Source organism: Hetaerina americana, unplaced genomic scaffold (genome assembly GCF_022747635.1).
Source record: "Hetaerina americana unplaced genomic scaffold, ioHetAmer1.1.p SCAF_7, whole genome shotgun sequence".
In the NCBI taxonomy this organism is placed as follows: domain Eukaryota; kingdom Metazoa; phylum Arthropoda; class Insecta; order Odonata; family Calopterygidae; genus Hetaerina; species Hetaerina americana.
The window spans coordinates 64,654,611-64,673,011 of NW_027287316.1; the positions used below are offsets into that span (position 1 = coordinate 64,654,611).

Sequence of the window (18,401 nt, forward strand, 5' to 3'; positions counted from 1 at the left end):
TTTATTTTGTTGAATTCATAATGCTTATTTCAGTGGGGAATAGGAAGGAAGAAAATAAGCGTCTTGGACGGAATGAAGGCAGGTAGATGGTATGAAGAACTGAAGAAGGAAATAAAGTAGGACAAACAAACATTTTATTTGACGGCTGTTCTCTTCTCAGCCTGATCGGACAGCGTGAAATACTACCTTGATCAAAAAGTTCCCGGAATAACCACCGTGTGGCGCTCCCATCGTTCCGATTTGAGTTCTGTTTTTTTTTGTTAAATTGGTACATCTGTTGTTGATATTCCCTTTAAATCTTAGTGTCATAACTTGACATTTGCAAAAGTTACGTAGCCAAGAGTACATCTATCTCTGTGTGTGTTGGCGATTTTTTACAATTGCAGAAATGGATTTAAATTTGCAACAACGAACTTGTATTAAATTTTGCGTAAAAAACGGATTTAGTGGCGCACGGACGTTGGAAATGTTGGAAAAGTGTTTCGGCAACGATTCTCTAAAAAAAACGGTCGTTTACCAGTGGCACGAGCGGTTCAGAAGTGGTCGTGAGTCAATCGAAGATGATGAACGCAGTGGCAGACCATCGACATCGAAAGTCGGTGAAAGTAAAAGAAATGTTGGTCAATAACCGCAAATTAACCATCAGAGAAATAGCGGAGGACTTGAACATTGCCTATGGATCCGCCCAAGACATTGTGGTTAATGATTTGATTAGCAGCAAAGTTGGTGCCAAAAGACCTCAATTTCATGCAAAAAAGAGACCGTGTTGACGTCGCAAAAGACATGATTTGCGAGGCTGAATCCGATCCCACATTCATCAAAAGGATCATTACTGGAGACGAGACGTGGGTTTATGAGTACGACACGCAATCCAGACATCAGGCAAGTGAATGGCGTTCACCAAATGAGCCGAGACCAAAAAAACCACGTCGTTTTCAGTCAAAAAAGAAGGCAATGCTGACGGTTTTCATGGATTACAACGGTGTAGTGCATCATGAATTTTTGCCAGAAGGCCAGACAGTAAACAAAGAGTATTATTTGGGCGTTATGAGACGTTTGCGTGAAGCAATTCGCCGAAAGAGACCAGAAATGTGGGCAGAAAACTCGTGGATTTTGCACCATGATAACGCACCGTCGCACAGTGCTATCATTATTCGTAATTTTTTGACGAAAAATGCAACAAATACCATCCAACAGCCACCGAATTCACCTGATTTGGCTCCCTGTGACTTCTTTCTGTTCAATCGAGTTAAAAAACCATTACGGGGAACGCGTTTTAGCAGCCGAGAGGAAGTAATGGAAAAATCGCAGGAAGCACTGATGGACATACCGAAAACCGACCGTAACTTTTGCAAATGTCAAGTTATGACACTAAGATTTAAAGAGAATATCAACAACAGATGTACCAATTTAACAAAAAAAACAGAACTCAAATCGGAACGATGGGAGCGCCACACGGTGGTTATTCCGGGAACTTTTTGATCAAGGTAGTAAGTAATCTTTCAGGCGGGGGTTTTTTTATGATAAGTGAATAATCGTATTGCCACCATAACCATCGATTCCTGGCTAACAGGAACTATTAACGTGACGAACATCGCCATTAACTCTTAGACTCATATTTTTACAATCATTAAGTTTAGACGATGCTACCCATGTAAATCACATTAAACATGAAAAATATATGATTTTGAGTGACATGCATCTCGAATAAGAGGGTACGTTCGATGAAAAATACCTTCGCAAGTGGCTTTTTTATCTAGACTTTTCTGAAGAGCCCCTGGATAATTATGTCCCCGAATATAAAAAGGAATAAACACGTGGTCATAGGGATCTAGAATACCGGAGGAAGCACGCAGCAACGCTACTGTGGGAAGGCATTGGAAGGATAAGGTTTTATAACCCAAATGCCAGAAAATCGTGTGCGGAATAATAAAACAATCGCCATAAAAACCTTAACCTCAGTTGCTCAAATCTCGGGAGGATGTCATGAAATTCTCTTTAAAATTCAACCTTCGATTGTGAAAAGCTTCATTCACAGAATTTAAATAATACAGTGCGTAATGCGGTACAGATTTCATCGTCAAAACGACCGAAAAAAAATAACCAAGAGAAAAAAACTGAGCCTTAAAATCCGTGATGAGAATTAACATATTTTCTCCTCTTTGGAGTTTCATGGGTACAGCCCATGGGTTCAAAATGAATGAAGGCCTCTTGAACCGAAAAATGTTACGTAGAAACAAATACGGTATGAATTTTGAAGGGAATTTGTACGCATAACGGTTAGCATGAAAAGGTTGGGTGTTGCTGCAAACTCTTAAATTGTAAAATAATATGCAGCTGGCAATTGCAACCTCTAGAATACACAGTATGTAATCCTTAACATTTTTCATTTCTGGGAAGCATAAGCCCTTTTAGGCGTGTCTTGTTAAACAAAGATAAGAAATTTAGCGATGATCTGCCTGTATTCAACCAATATCTACTTTAAACGATAGATAAACAATATCATAAAATATGTTACTCGGAATGTTTTAATTCATACTGATAAATACCAGATTCTGCCAATATTAATTTCTGTAGAGATTTTTGCGCGTGGAATAATATTGCAAAGCCACCAAAGCTGATAGTTGATCTGATTTGTAACTGCTAATGAATAAATAAATTAACAAACATCCAATCCCTAAGAAAAATTTGAACCCAAAAACCTTCGGATCGGCTGGCAAAAAAGCCAATTACCGAATTATCCTATTATGTAGCTCTCTTTCGGTAACTCTAACGCCATATGATTGCTAACAGGAATAAGGGTTTTTAAGGTTACCAAAAGATAACGACCAAATCGCGCCGTAAACTCACCTCGGGAAAATCTATTAAAAGACCATATAAAGACCATTCCCCCGAGGTGGAATACGTATCGCTTGTATATCAGTTTATCAACTGAAACAGCAGGGTCGGCTTCTACTTTCGCCTGGAATTATCTTTAAAACCACACAAGCATTCAATTAATTTTATTAAGATTGAAAAGCAGATACGCTACTTCGAACGCAGAGTTAAGTTCTGTTAAATCTATTTCTCGGTGTCGGTGAATTACGAAGAGAAATTATCAGCTACTCTGAGAACGCGGTCGGTTTCAGGAATAGAAAACATTTGCCTCGCCTTGCCTATCCTCTGCCTCCCACGCATAATAGCACTCCCCTTGGGGACGCCACGGCAACCACGAAGGACTACTTCTAGATAAGAGTAAAGTTTTCTTCTCACCTCGTGTGAAGAGGAGATTAATCCCGTGGCAGCGGCGAACAATCGCGCATACCGCCGCCTCTCTACCCTCGATTCTATGGAACAGTTGGCTTCACAGGTGCACCGCCCGAGGCGGCGGTCCTTACGGGGAATAAAACTCCCAAGAGAGAGAGAGGAAAAAAAGATCAGATGGAAAAAAAAAGCCCGACACAACTTTCCTCCAACGTCCATGCGGGTTGCGGGTGTGCGAGGGGGAAGCAAAGACGAGGCGGCCACAACGCATCTCACCCGACGGCAACAAACCCAGTTGTCACCGTCGATGTCTCCCGGACGACGACACTGAATTTTGTTTGTCCCTCCCCCTCCCAAAGTATAGGGTTCGATACCGAGGGAATATACCGTTCGGTGGGTACGCAAACCGCATGGCGGCTGACTACGAGGGGGGAAAAATAACTCGCCTCAATGATCGATAAGGGGAACAAAAAAATAATTCTTTTCGACCATGATCTGGGATGCGAAAAATATTTTGCTTGAATATGATATGGTATGGGGGGGTCACTGAATGGGACTCCTCCGTGATGTGAAACGAAGACAAAGTTGTTGCTCCGCAGAATAAGATACACCTCATTTATGAACGGTTCGAATACAGTGCGTCATCTATTGCCGTTGCAAAAAAATTGGATGTGCATCATTTCACCATTCACAATCGTACACGTCACCGCTTGAAAAAACATCCAGAGAGCGATAGTTTGAGAGGAGAGGGGGAGATAAATCTATCACCCAAAGTAGGGAAGAAAAGAGACGATCTCTAAAAACACTGGAATGGAGTACAAAGCAATGTTTCGGAAACATGAAGGTACATATTATCCAGGGGAGATTCAAGATCTCGGGTAAGTGGGACGTTGAGAGTTGGAATCACTCTTCGTTTTTCGGTGACATTTAGACTTCATGAGATTTCGGGACGGCATAAACTCAGCCATCGTGGCGTCCATCAACGATTTTACTAGGATTATTGGGAAGAGACATTTACGTAAATCCTACGATTTTTAGGAGGATGGATATCGAACAGTCTGAAAGTATACTGGACGAGGGGGGGTTACATTAAACGCTTGTATGTATATAAATTTATATATATATATATATATATTTATTTATTTATATATATATTTATTTATATATATATTTATTTATATATATATTTATTTATATATTTATTTATATATATATATTTATTTATTTATATATTTATTTATATATATATATTTATTTATATATATATTTATTATTATTTATTTATTTTACAATTACGTTGCAATTAGGCGATTTTCCTGGTGGCAACGGTCAAGTTTGGTCAAAGATAACTCTTACAACGAAAATTACATATATACACGCACTATAAAAACAGATAAGATAAAAAAATATTTATATATATATAAAGATATATATATATATATATATATATATATATATATATATATATATATATATATTAGATATAGATATATATATTTAGATACATATTTTATTTTTTTTTAAGGTAATCTACCGGCTAAGGTAGGTTTTTGGATGGACACAACTACCTAACAAACATTTTATTACTCCCAACAAAACACAAAATCCCTCATCCCACTCTATATTTATAAAGGTCCCTCTTCATCTCTGAGTACTTTCTTCCTCCCTTCATCCCGTCCGATATCCCTATCCTGTTCCTTCCCTTTCCTCGTTTGCCTAACATTCTCCCCTCTATTACAGTCTTCAACATCCCACTGCCGGTCAACACCCCCTTCATCCACTTTTCCTGCCTCCATAGGATTGCTCCCAACAAACCCCTCTCTTCGCCCACCATATCAAGTACTTCCTCATTTGTTTTCTTCTCTGTCCATTTTACCTTCTCCATTCTTCTCCACACCCACATTTCAAAAGCCTCCAGTCTACGTCTATCCTCCTGCTTCATTTATTTATTTAGATATATACATATATATATATATATATATATATATATATATATATATATATATATATATATATGTATATATATATATATTGATGAGTGTGTATGTGTGTGTGTGACCTGTCCAGTCTAACCTGAAAAAGGCCTCAGAGAAGGTTGAAAGCTCAAACAATCTAAAATGTGAGTGTCCTTTTACTCCGTTATCTATTTTATTTTGTGTTCTATTGTGCCGTCAAAATGTTATATATATATTTATTTAGTTATATTTATATATAAAATTCAGAATAGGAATCTTGGGTAGCAAACAGGGGGTGGAATCTTGGGGCAAGGGAAAATCCGCGGTTAGTTTCAGAGCCTACATGAGCTTTCCAAAAATAGTGGAACGTTTGACTGCTAAGAGGTTGTGATTCATCGAAAGTTGGAAACAAGGGAAGTTGCGTTTTTGCGAAGTGGAAAAAAGGTAATAGCTATTCAGATTCAACATGAAGAAAGAAAGGATAGGAACAATGTACAAATAACTGTCAGTGCAATCAGTGCGTCAGAACTTAGATAGAGCAGTATTTCATGAAAAAAATTATTGAACAATGGTTGAATGGTTTTTTTCGAAGTGTTTATTGTTAGCCAAAACATCCTACACTTGAACTATAGAGCACTTACCAATGAAGTATATCGTTCGGAAAAGGTGTGTCAGGAAATGTAAGTAACACACATGTGAGGGAATGGCATACAGGCAAGAATAGCGATATACGCATGTTTTCGCGACTTATGGGCATGTGTGAGAAAACCACTTCGGTTAATATTTCATTTTTATTCTGGTATCTATTGGACTGTTATTCTCCATATGCCAAACTTAGACCCATAATGTTATCCTTAATTATATGAGGTGCGAGGGATTTCCTTGAAAGCTAAGTACGCTACTCGGGAACCAATCTTTGAATTATGAGAATAATACCCGACCATATTTCCTTAATATTCATTACAAAATATTTAGATGAAGTTAAATATATGCCATTTAAAATTATTTTGGAATATACCATTTCAGAATATCGATACTCGTCACAATACAAGGTACAAATGGTTCGCTGGGCGGGAACAATTACGTATCCATGTCGTCTCTTTTGTTAGTTTAAATGTCCCCTACGCAAACTAAATGTGAGTAATGTTATAATAATTCAAACTCCACTGATAAGTGAAAAACGTACATTTCAGTATTTTATTTATGTATTACTTTTTTATACAATCAGAGCCAAAAATAAATATTCAAACGACGATACGTTCATATTATGACATTCATAATAATTTCAACAATTCGAGGGCATTAACTTTCAGAGTGGAGTTAGCGATGCCAATTCGATCAGAGGAGGATAAATTGTGATACATCATTAGTAAATATTTAGATATAGTAGGGAATCTAGATGGTGCGCGGGCTAACGTACTGGCTTCCCACCCTCAGGGCGCGGGTTCAAATCCCGACGGTGTTGAATATTTTTCAGAGGTATCTGGATCCCCACTTGAGGTGCTTTGTGGAGGGCACTTTGAGTGAGTACGCCGTCCGTCAGATGGGACGTTAAACTGCGGACCCCTTGGCGACTTTCGTAAAGACTAGCCTAATGCCGACGCCGGGTTTCTCTCCACCCTTCATCCTTTCCTGTCCATCCCCTATGGCGCAAATAACCTCAGTTGTCGGTCGCCTCCCCTAAAAACTATTACTACTTTAGATATAATAATGTGAATTTAATTCGACCAGCAATCAGGTCAAATTATATTTCAAAAAATGTCACAAATAATTAAACATTTCACAAGTAACTTATTGTGCATTGTGATTCTAAAAAACCCTTTCATTCCAGAAAACTTCCTTCTATCCTAATAAATACACTCATTTAAGGGTGTATTTATTCATAAAATTTTGAAACTTTGAAAGAGCTCATGAATCCTCAACAACATGAAACAAAAAGCTTCGACTCAATACGAAATAAGATATATCATGAATGTTATTAATTAGGCATATCCTCAAGTTTAATAACCGGTTAAGTTTTGGCTTAAAGGCTTACAAGTCCCAATTGTTAACTTCTGATAGTATTCCTGAAAGGGAACGCCAATAATGAAATGAAAATAACTAATCATTAAGGTCCCCTTCACTCTAACCGAATGTGACAACGAAACATTGGAATAAAGAAATAAAAAACTAAAATATTTTTGCAAACCGCTTTTTGCATCTCAGACAGCTGAAATTCTAATATTTTCGCAAGTGAACGTCGGAGAATTACGTGGACTGGATTATTAATGAAGGGGGACTACCCCAACTTCGGCCGAGAAATAAATGAAGCGGCACGAAGCAGTTATCCTTGAGACACTCAGAGAGCCACGTGGACATTTAAGAGGGCAAGCGTTAAACGAAAAGAGTAAAAGGCTGGGATGCACTTCCAACACTTACGACACGTGAAATCAGGACTGGTATAATGTGATTCACTTCGATCAGGCACGAATGCGTCACAAGTAAGCACCCATAGAACAAATTATTTCGTCGTTCGGGAGAGAGAAAAAAGTATTTTTTTTAAAGATTGACGATAAAAGTGAAAGGCTACCGTCGCAATTCATTCCTTCTCGTAGGGTAATAGATTATACTATGATTCGAATAATATACAAATTTTCAATATCAACGGAAAACGATGGTATCCGTTCCGTAAACACCAATGCATGACTATCATTACGACAGTATCTTAATGAAAAATATACCTGAGAGCAGGAAAAAATATGATGAAGAATAATTTTAATGTGCTCAGAAAAAAAGTCGCATCTCGAAAGAAGATCATACGACCGTTTCAAAGTAACGGGCACAACCGAAATGCCACAAACCCTTTCAGGCACGTGGGCTATCAGCGCCGACACCCGCTTCTAAGGCATTTCAATTGAAATTACAAAGTGGTTATTATCTCCATATGCCGACACAATTTTAAAGGTGTAACCACATAAGGTATAGTAGGTACATTCATATAAACGGTAAATAAGATGTGCTGAGAAAGGAGTGTGAAGTTGGCCTGTGATCGTTGGTTATATTTGACGGAGAGTGATTTTGGACAAGGTGTGATGCTGGGCCACCTGTGTCATTACTTTGGGCTGGGCCATGTCTAGTATTACTTTGTGTTTTCCTAGTATACCCATGTAGCGGTTTAGTTTGGATTTTTTTAAATGATTGTGTGAATGATTGATTTCTTCATGATCGCTTTGATTATGATTCTATGTAAAATCAATCACGATTTTAGGGACTTGTGTCAGCTGAAAATGGTGACATGGTATGGAAATATTTTAATTGGCAATAATTAAAAATAATACTTAAAACTCGTTCTCAGAAGAACTTAGAGCGAGACAGAGATTTCATTCTATTAAAAATTGTAAATAGGGATTGAATATACACGTAAAGCTCAATTGTGAAGCATTTGACAAGCTCGAAAATGTGTAGGCAAGAGTAGTAATGATGTTTTCCCATTGCAAAGAAGAAGTGACAACAAATGCCACAAAATTATTTCCTTAGTAGAAAAAAAGTCAGTCAAAAGAAAACAACAGAACGCTTCCAAATCGCCTTGAGCATTCTAGGTTTGACATTCGTGAATTTTAGTGCACTCAGCACTAAAAAATTTGTAGTGAACACGATTTAAAAAAAATATTTATTTCAGTCGTCTTGGAATATGACGATTAGTTGCCAAAATTCTAAGATGCCTTCTGAAGAGTGTTATAAACCGATGGGTAACAATGAAAGGGCGGCTGCGATGCTTGCGATGGTAAATTGGCTTACCATGCCATTACACGCAGCCCTTCAATCGACCGCCAACTCTATGGGACTTGGCCTTGGCGCCGGTGAAGGTAGCATTGAGCGCTTATTTTTAGGACGCTATCTTGACACCAGCAAGACCATAATTCCTAATTTTCCAATCATGTTTCTCACATGGACAGAAGGGAGATATGTGATGTAAAAATATTCTGAGAAATTCTTACATTCAATGAAGGAAGTTAAATAATGACGCGACGTAGACGAACTATGAGCCCATGGTGACATTTGTTGAAGTTATTCTCATGCCAGTATAAGTAAAAACTCACAGGTTAGTATTTCGGTTATCAGGTCATACCAAGAGGTGTTCACTCCAACTTTTCGGAGGAAATCAAGTCTCAAATGACTTTCAAGAGAAAAGCCGCTAAATCTTCTTTATGGAGTTAACGAGGAAAGAAACTCACTCTTTACCTGGTAAAACTGAATTCCCTAAATGTTATTACCTAGAAAGGTAAATGCAAGTATTCCTTTGTATTATCGAAGAGTATTCTCTTACTGATACAGATTTACGAGTCTCTTCGATAAATGACCCCACTAATGTCAAAACAATAAAATTAGAGAGATTAATGTAGAAAAGATAGATATAATATGTTATTTTTCCCGCGAACGAAAAGGAATCAGAAAGACGTCCGACCGTGCTAGGGGGAAAAATAGTCGGGTCAAAATTAGCCTTGTGTGTGTATTCACCCCCTTCCACACACCCTAGTCGTGACTTGCGTAGTAGTAAAAATACTAAAAAAATAATGTGGATGACGAATCAGACAGTTAAATGAGAAAATCACAATTCTTTTCTAATGAGTTTATAATGTTCGCAAACTTGTCGACCATGCCCAAAGTCACTCTCCTTTCACTGGCAAAACATGTTTAGACAAAGGTATACTAAGTACCTTCGATGCATAAGGGTTAGCCTAATATCTGAGCAAATTCTTCCACAAATTTAACGAAGTAATTCAAATAAATGGAACGCAGAAATACGCATTTTGGCATGAACAAGAACTGGATCTTTTTGATCAACCCATAGTAACGATAGTAACTTCACACACTTTGAGTCAGCTAGGATTAATTATTAAAATTTAGAGAATTTAATGCAAAATAAGAGGTTCGAAATAATTCTTTATCAATGCTTCTGAATATTTGCGACTGCGTAGCCTATATGATAATACATAGGTAAATTTCAATCTCAAGGAGAATTATTTATGATTCCCAATAAAAAAATATTATTTCAAAATAATAACTTATTTATCCAACTACAGGCAACTCTGCGACGCCTGCAATGATTTAATATACTCCGGAATATTAAAACGAGTACAAAAACATCATCATACCGTTTTTAGGCAGAAGTATAGAAATATTATCGAAAATATTAGCTCTCTGATAGGATTGGGACTAGCGAAAGTTGAATTTCGCACAGCAAAAACTACTTAAAGATAACTTTCTCTTTATTGGAATTGAAAATCTACATACTTTCTCCATGCGTTAAAAAATTGGCTCAAACGTTCAAAAGGAAAATTATCTTTGGCTACCCTATGCAGATTGCTTAAATATCAGGGGCATTAAATTTTTAGATCGTGTCAGCGTGTGTGAGACAGCATTACGAAGTACAGAAAACTTCTTTGCTCCTATCCTTTTCTTATGAACATTTCAAAACTTTCAAAATATTCCTAATAATTTATGATTCACAACCTCTCATTGTGACAAAACTTACTAAAACTGAAAATGTGACAACGGCGAAATAGACGATTGGCAAAGAAACCAGAGTTGTAAAAATGAGATAATTCATAATGCCTATTCTTCCTCTTTCATTATATATCGCCATAAAAGATCGTCGTCAAAAATCTTTGAACAGTTATGACTGCTCAGAAAGTGTCTTCTTCGTTTCTGTGTGTTTTTAAGGGAAGCTCTCTTTTCAAGTAATGTTTCCGTGGATATCAATCCCAAATTCCTTCAAGCACTTGAAATAAAAATGTTTTTAGTTTTATCATTGAATCGAAGTAATTCGGCCTATGAGAGCAAGCAGAGACTGGATATGAGAGATGACAAGACGAAAGCGATCATTTCAAACTTTTAATGTGCTTGAGGACAAGAAACGATAGGCTGAAATTTCGCCGTCGCTAAAGTACTCTTCGAACATCCAAGGAATTTCTGCGTGCACGTGCACTAAACGAGCGAAATGTGAAATCTTTTACGCCAAAACGAGAAAACGATGGGTCAATAAAGCCCCATCCGAAAACAGAGATGGGTTTAATGGCTAGCGTTTGAGGTTTTGATATCCAACTTTCCATCACTCGACATGATATTTCTGCCTTGAATACAGGTTGCACACTGTCATATTTCAATGTAAGCGTTCAGATTTATGCTAGGCGGGAAGATTTGTTTCAGCCTCCACAGACCTTCGTGCAACTAGTAAAAAAAAATCATGGCACAATAAAAACAGTGTTCACATGACATACGGCTTTTATGGCAATATGCTGCTTCAACTCACTCTTGATGCCAAATAAAACGCGAAGAAATTATTCCAAAGAGGAAAAATTTTAGTTTTCATCGTTTGCATCATTACAGGCATCAATGGAAATTAAATCGTGAAGTATCTCGTATGGTTTTGGTTCGGATTAAACCTTATGAATAAGCGCATGGTTCTTAAAAGCCTGCATTCATTCTAATTTAACTTTCCCATATTTCATTTTATCTCTGAGAGTACATAGGTGACTACATCCTATGGGAACACAAAAGAGCGTATGCTCAAGTGGTTATCACCATGTAGTCAACGAGGAAAATCTATGGTTCAGGTTATCGGATCCAAAAGGAAAATCATGACGAACCCAGCTCTCAAAATTGCGGGCCATTAATTCAAGGTATCAAGGCTTCAATAAATGCATGGTAATTGTGGATTATTCTGAACCCGTTTCCAAACTTTTTTCGATTTCGGAGAATTGAGCGGTTATGAGCTGTTTTTCTGTCCAAGTACGTATGCTTCGGTTCCTGAGCCTCCTTAACTCATGTACAAAAGAATAAATTAGCATTAGTTCGACAATACCAACTATAAAGCGATTTTACTATGCATAAACATCGAAATTTATTTATTTTATAACCTTGCGGTGAAGTCACACCAATTAGAGCCCGAAATCAGAATTATAAAATAAAAGTGAATGAGAGAATAAACAAATACTCCATTACTCATGGAAGAAAAATCACAGATATAAGTAAACACTTGAGTGCTGCAAACGTTTCACTTATTTATACGACTTACTTTAAATGCTATTTCCGCGTTCAACTCAATGAGGGAACCACACTATAAAGCAGAACATGATGAATCATCGCATACATTTTTGCCGGGTAACTAACTCTGTTTTCAATTTAACGCGCGCGGGTAGTAATTCACACATTTGAATAACCATCGACAGAGGCATATATGGGGTTGTAGAGCCGAGTTAAAACAGCATTCAAAACGAAAATTAAATACTGGAAAAAAATAAAATTAATCACTCCCGAGTTTTAAAACAATCAAATCTACTTCGGACAATGCACGGTGTACTCAGAATATGTCTTTTAAGTCGTCGAGTCGAGGCCCTTCACACTTCATTCTCACGTCTTTGTTCTCACTTCCACCACACCGACGTAATTCATGCCTTAGGAAAGGAGTGTTAAGAAGACGGCTCTGGCAGCGCGGACTATAAATCAATCATAAAAGAAAGAACACCACCGAGAGCCATTCAAATAGGCGGTAACGGTTTGCTTGGCGAGGCCTCGTGAACGAAAGAGATAATTTGACGATCTCTCCCTCATCTTGCCCAGAGCTCGCCCTTTTTGGAACGAAGCGATGCTCTCAAGATGCTGACAAGACCTCACTTAAACCCCAAACCCCACCCCCTCACGCCAAAAAACATCAACCACCCCGCTTACCACTCCCTCCACCATCCCCCACTCCTTGCCCTGCTGTAGCGACAACCATTCCCACTTATTATCTTTTGACTCCCACAGAGTCCTTAGCCTCTCAAATTTGAGAGGCCCCTTAACATTTATGTATTTTTTAAGCTCTGAGAATATTAATTGTGCAAACGTGAAAGCGAGCGCCATCATTAAGCTGGCACCGCTTTACTTTTCGCAGAAAATTCGATTTCGACCATTGCCGGTGCAACGAAGTGTTCGCGAGTTCATCATACCTTATTTCCAGTTTTCCGACATTAATTTAACATACCTTCTAGTTTGGATTACACCCGATATTGTTAAGATGTAAAAATAAATCTGCAAATTATTAAAGGACAACATTTATATCACGAAACAAAAACTAATTAACGTTTTGGTAGAATGATTAAAATTGGATGAAAAAAGCAAAATCATTCTGCATATTTTTGAAAGATTAAAATAGGCTTGGCTCCATCAGGAATGGACCAAATGAGCAAAGTTTTCTCTGGATCTACATTTTTCACTCGCTGCTTTGCTGGTGACACCATTTATGAAAACTTTTTTTGTGCTTTTTATTGAATGAGAATGAGAGATTACGAAATTTGTCGAGAAGGTCAATGTCCGCTTGCGAAGCATTGAATTAATCTTTCAACACTGAATGAATGACAGTTTAACATATAAGGGCATAGAACCGAACGCCTGCTACGGATTTAGCGAAACGGGAATGAAGACGAAAAATATTCTCAATTGGAACTAAAACTTCATTGTATCATCCAACGTCACTTCGAGAACGTAAATCTCGGTTACGAAAGTGGGAAATGCTTGATTGCTAGCTAACCTCCCACTATATTAACCCTTTGTTTTAACTAATAGCAGACGCGTTAATAAAGAAAAATATTACATGAATTAAATATAAACATTGAATTTCCCTTCAAGTCACAATAAATAATAAGTGCTTGAACCTCGGTTAGGGCGACAGTGTTCTATCGTTAAATTAATATGACTACCGTTTAAAATACATAAATGATGGTCAAGGAATTTTTGACTAGTCATAAAAATCAAAGAAAATCAAAAATAAAAACCATTTATAAAAGTGTGATCGTTTGTCATACTGAAAGTATGCATATTTTCGTTCAGCATAGCGGTTTCAACCCTGTACTGGATGCTAATCAAGTATTAGGGAAAAAGGCACTTCGATCTGTGAACATTGTATTTTGTCGTCACCTCTTATCTTTACACTACACTATATGATCAGCGACTATTAGATTCTAATTAAGATGCCTTAAGCGATCTCTAATTTGCCTGTCCCAGGAAACAGGGTATGAAAGAATATTTAATTATGGAATTTGCTTGACATATCAAATAGGACTTGAATGGAAACTTAAAAACAGCGTTAAATACTACCCTACGTATTAAGTCGGCTGTATGAATATTTAGCAAGACCAGTGGGGTATACACAATTAATGCCTAAACCACGGTCCACATGTTGAAAGTTACCAAGATAATAGCTCAACAAAGCCTAACAATTCGATAAAAAGCACCCAAGTTTCATAACCCCTTCGAAGAATGTTATATGTTTGTGAATACATACATTTTTTTGTGTAAAATGATGTGAAATTTCTGATTTTCTTGGCTGGAGAATCAGTTTAAAGCGAGGGAATTACATCTAAAGAATTTCAACATCATGCAATACTTCCAACCTCACGAAAACTCTTTATGTTTTTCCAGCCCTTTATGTTTTTTTACGGTTCTCGATGGTGCAGAAAAAGAGGGACACATATGATGATGGTGAATCTTTAGAAAAATTAATTTTGAATATTTTTCGACGGCCTTTCTAAATGTCGAGGCATAAATGGAAACGAAATATGGACGGAAAGAGTGAGATAAAAAAATGAATAGGAACACAATAACTTGCGTGTTTGCACAAATATGCATCCTACCTTTCCTAGACATATGATCAGGGCATCCAGGTTTCCCCGTTCGCTCATCTCATCGCAGAAGAAAAAATAAATCAATGATTGTGATGACATTGAGCGTTGGAGAGATCGGAACCACTAGCGGTCCTTGAAAATGGCTTTCCGATCCATATATTAACGATTTCAAGTTGAAATCGAAATACTACTCTTTATTTATTTTGATATTCCGCCGTTTAAGGTAGGTTTTGGGTTGGCACACTGACTAAACACTGCTGTATCTCCTAGCCTCGCCTAACGAGGTATTCGCTTTTGCCAATGTAATGCCACTTAACCTCTGAACACTTTGAGTAATTGCAATGCCCCTGAATTCGTATTTAAGCTTGTGGTATGAAAATGCAAAATGATGGATTTGGAAACCTGTTCCTTTACTTTCTTTCTTAGCCTTTTCATTTTTCCACGAAAATATTTTTTTTTGCGATAGCTTTCATTTGCAAGAAGTAACTAGTGTTGATTCTGTGGCTTTTGATATACATATGTATTTACAAATGTTAATTATACTATACGTTAACGTTCTTTTTGATTTCTCAGGCTTTGGTAGTTAAAAAATAACTAACTGTTCATGATGAATTCGTCAGAATCTTCAATAACGTCTTCCGACCGGGTTAAAGGGGAAAGATGTTTTGGGTCAAGGGTAACCTGGTGTGTAATCACCCCCTGCCACACACACACTCTAACACGGTATATGTAGGAGGGAATTCGTACTTAAAAAAAAGAAAAAAACATTTTCTCAGTAACGCGCCTTCACCTTCACAAGTTCCGAAACATAAATTCCAAATAAAACCAAATAAATTGTCAACATCTGCGTGAAATATATCAACGCCAACATCTAATGAACATCGACACTTTCCCGCAAGATCAAAAAATTTCAACACTTTCACTGTTCTAATAATATTTTTAAGTCCTTTTGCTGATGATAAAATTTAATGAATATTCAACCAATAGGCGAATATTTCAATCAACCATTCATCTTATTCAACCATTACGCGACAAATTTCGACGGTAAAAATGTTCACAGAACAGAGGAAAATGGCACTTACGCAGGTGTGGAGTCAGGACGCATCGACGTCACATCCGTTGAGTAGGCACTGCGGCAAGAAGAATGCTGTGAATATTCGGAAGTTCCTGGAAAGGTGAGAAGATAAGAGGAATGAGAACTCGAGAATTAGCAAAAGACCATTGATGCTCGCCATATCTGACCGTGAAAACTGTCTGGTCAGTCTTACTAACAAATGATGATAGAGTTTTCTTTCGTCAACGGTCGAGTCACATGTGATTCATGACAGTGAGTGTTTATAAAGTGATTGGGAGCCAAAACTTAAATTGCGCCTCACCCCACTCCTATATTCCCTTTAGCAAATTTGCCTTGAAATGGATGAGTCGCATAAGCATATTCTGCAGGTAAAAATCAGGTTTTCACATGGCCTCGAAATAATGCGAACCACTTTCTACGTTTGTGGAGTTAAATATTATGCATGTTGTTTATATCACGTTATCAGCTAGGCACTTCCTTAACTTTTACGTGCTCAGTCGATTTAGCTTGCTTTGTTCCATTACTGCTTGTACAGATTACTTAAAAATTTGGAAATATATTTTTTCGATAAATGAACGAAAATGGTTTTGTAAATGAATTCGATATCTTGCATATGCATCCTTTAAATATGTGGTTTTTCAAAGTATTTTCCAATACGTTTAAGGCACGCAATGTGAGGATCAAACTACGAATACTTGATATGAAAGCATAATTATACATTCGCCTTCAACAAACATCTTTAATATTATATTCAACAGATTCAGGCGAGATGTAGTGGAAGTTCGTCATCATGAGAAACAAATTTGCACTTTTCCACAGATTTATCGTAAAGCACAACGCGTTCCAGTTCATCGAACCATCTTCAGGTACAAGACAAGATTCAACATGTGATACATCATATTTGATACCCATTGATACCCACTTGAGGAAAAGTGGGAGGGGGAAGAGTGAGGATTGAGGTAGATGGAGACAAAGAGAGTCATTTCGCAAAAGAATCTTTAATAATCCCAAATTTAAAATACCCAAAGGTCGATGGTAAACCTAAATGCTCCCACTCAAAATTAAAACATCTTATCCCAAGTTACCATACAAGATATAATGAACTCAATGATTATATGCGTGGTTATAAATCGAAATGACATAGGAGATTTGGGAAAGATGAGTTTATATAGTTAATCAAACATCAGTTTCAAAAGATAGGTCGGGAATCAGCAAAATACTTATTCGACTCTCAGTCGCATTTAAACCAAATACTAATCCATATTACTCTAAAGGGAATTCCGCGACCTTTAAGCAATCGCTTCTCAATTTCCTCTCCATTTACATCTGCCATAACTGTGAGAAGTTTGATGATTGCCCTCAATATTTTTATTGTACTTGGCAAGGATTGACTTGAGTAACATTATTTTATACATATTTATTTTAAAAGAAAATGGTAGACACATGTAATGACTAGTTTTTATCTCTTAGAATATCGTACTTATATTTTTGGAGTAATACATAATATATAAAACCGTGGGTGTATATCGTATATACCATATATATGAATATAAATATATATATATATATATATATATATATATATACACATATGCAAGTATATATATATACTATTCATACATTCACATGCATGAATAAATTCAGAACGCATGCAGAAGGAGGCGTGGTAGTCCAGTACATAGAGTGCTGAGCTACTGATTGGAGGACCCGTATTCAATTCCGAGTGACTCATCTGGACACCCGTTAGCTTCATTCAAGGTGTGTGAATTTTTGGCGTCCAGATCTCCCCGGGAAACCAAAGGCGGCAAAGGGGAAGGAAATGGCCACCCATCTACATTTACGTGAATTTCACATTTCCATATCGGGCTTAATATAAATTGGCCTCTATCATACTTATTAAACCATCCTTCGGGGTTAGTTAACACGGTATAGGTAGTAATATAATATTCTTCTCAATGAATTATTTCTTACATTCAAATAAATCTGTTCGCACCCGTAATGCGTACCTGTATGCTTATCTTGACATCTTCGCTGTATACAGTAGTTGGCTATTCCTAGTATTAAAACATAGCATGCTATTTTTTTAAGACTAATCTATACTTAGCTACAATAATACTGTAGTTTTTAGCAATTGTTACTTTTTCTAGAAGAGACAATCCTAATATATTGTCCTTAGTCCGTGGTTCATGCCTAGATTATGCTCAATTTAGAACTAAGAACTCTGATCGAAAAAATACAATGAAATCAATGATAATAGGCAATACAAATGGGAACAACTTCTATATTGCTTATAAATCCTGCCCACCTGAAACATTCCCAGCAAGCTCATTACATTTTTATTGCCCCCCATTTCTGAGTGTTTTATTATTCTCCCTCTTTTAGAACCAACTGATGCACGACCGCCGAGGTAAGCCTTATTTATTCTCACTCTCAAACCTACGTAATTACATGAAAGGAAGAACATTTTTATAATTGGAGGATAGT

General features: G+C 37.1%; 1 protein-coding gene across 1 annotated transcript in view; it reads right to left on the reverse strand.

Annotated features, from left to right (window-relative positions):
* LOC139696866 (uncharacterized) overlaps nucleotides 1–18,401 on the reverse strand; it is a 565,035-nt gene that overhangs the window by 341,208 nt on the left and 205,426 nt on the right. Inside the window, exon 3 of the mRNA XM_071595746.1 lies at nucleotides 15,925–16,009. The gene's annotated coding sequence lies outside the window, so the exon portion shown is untranslated. The remainder of the gene's footprint in view (nucleotides 1–15,924; nucleotides 16,010–18,401) is intronic.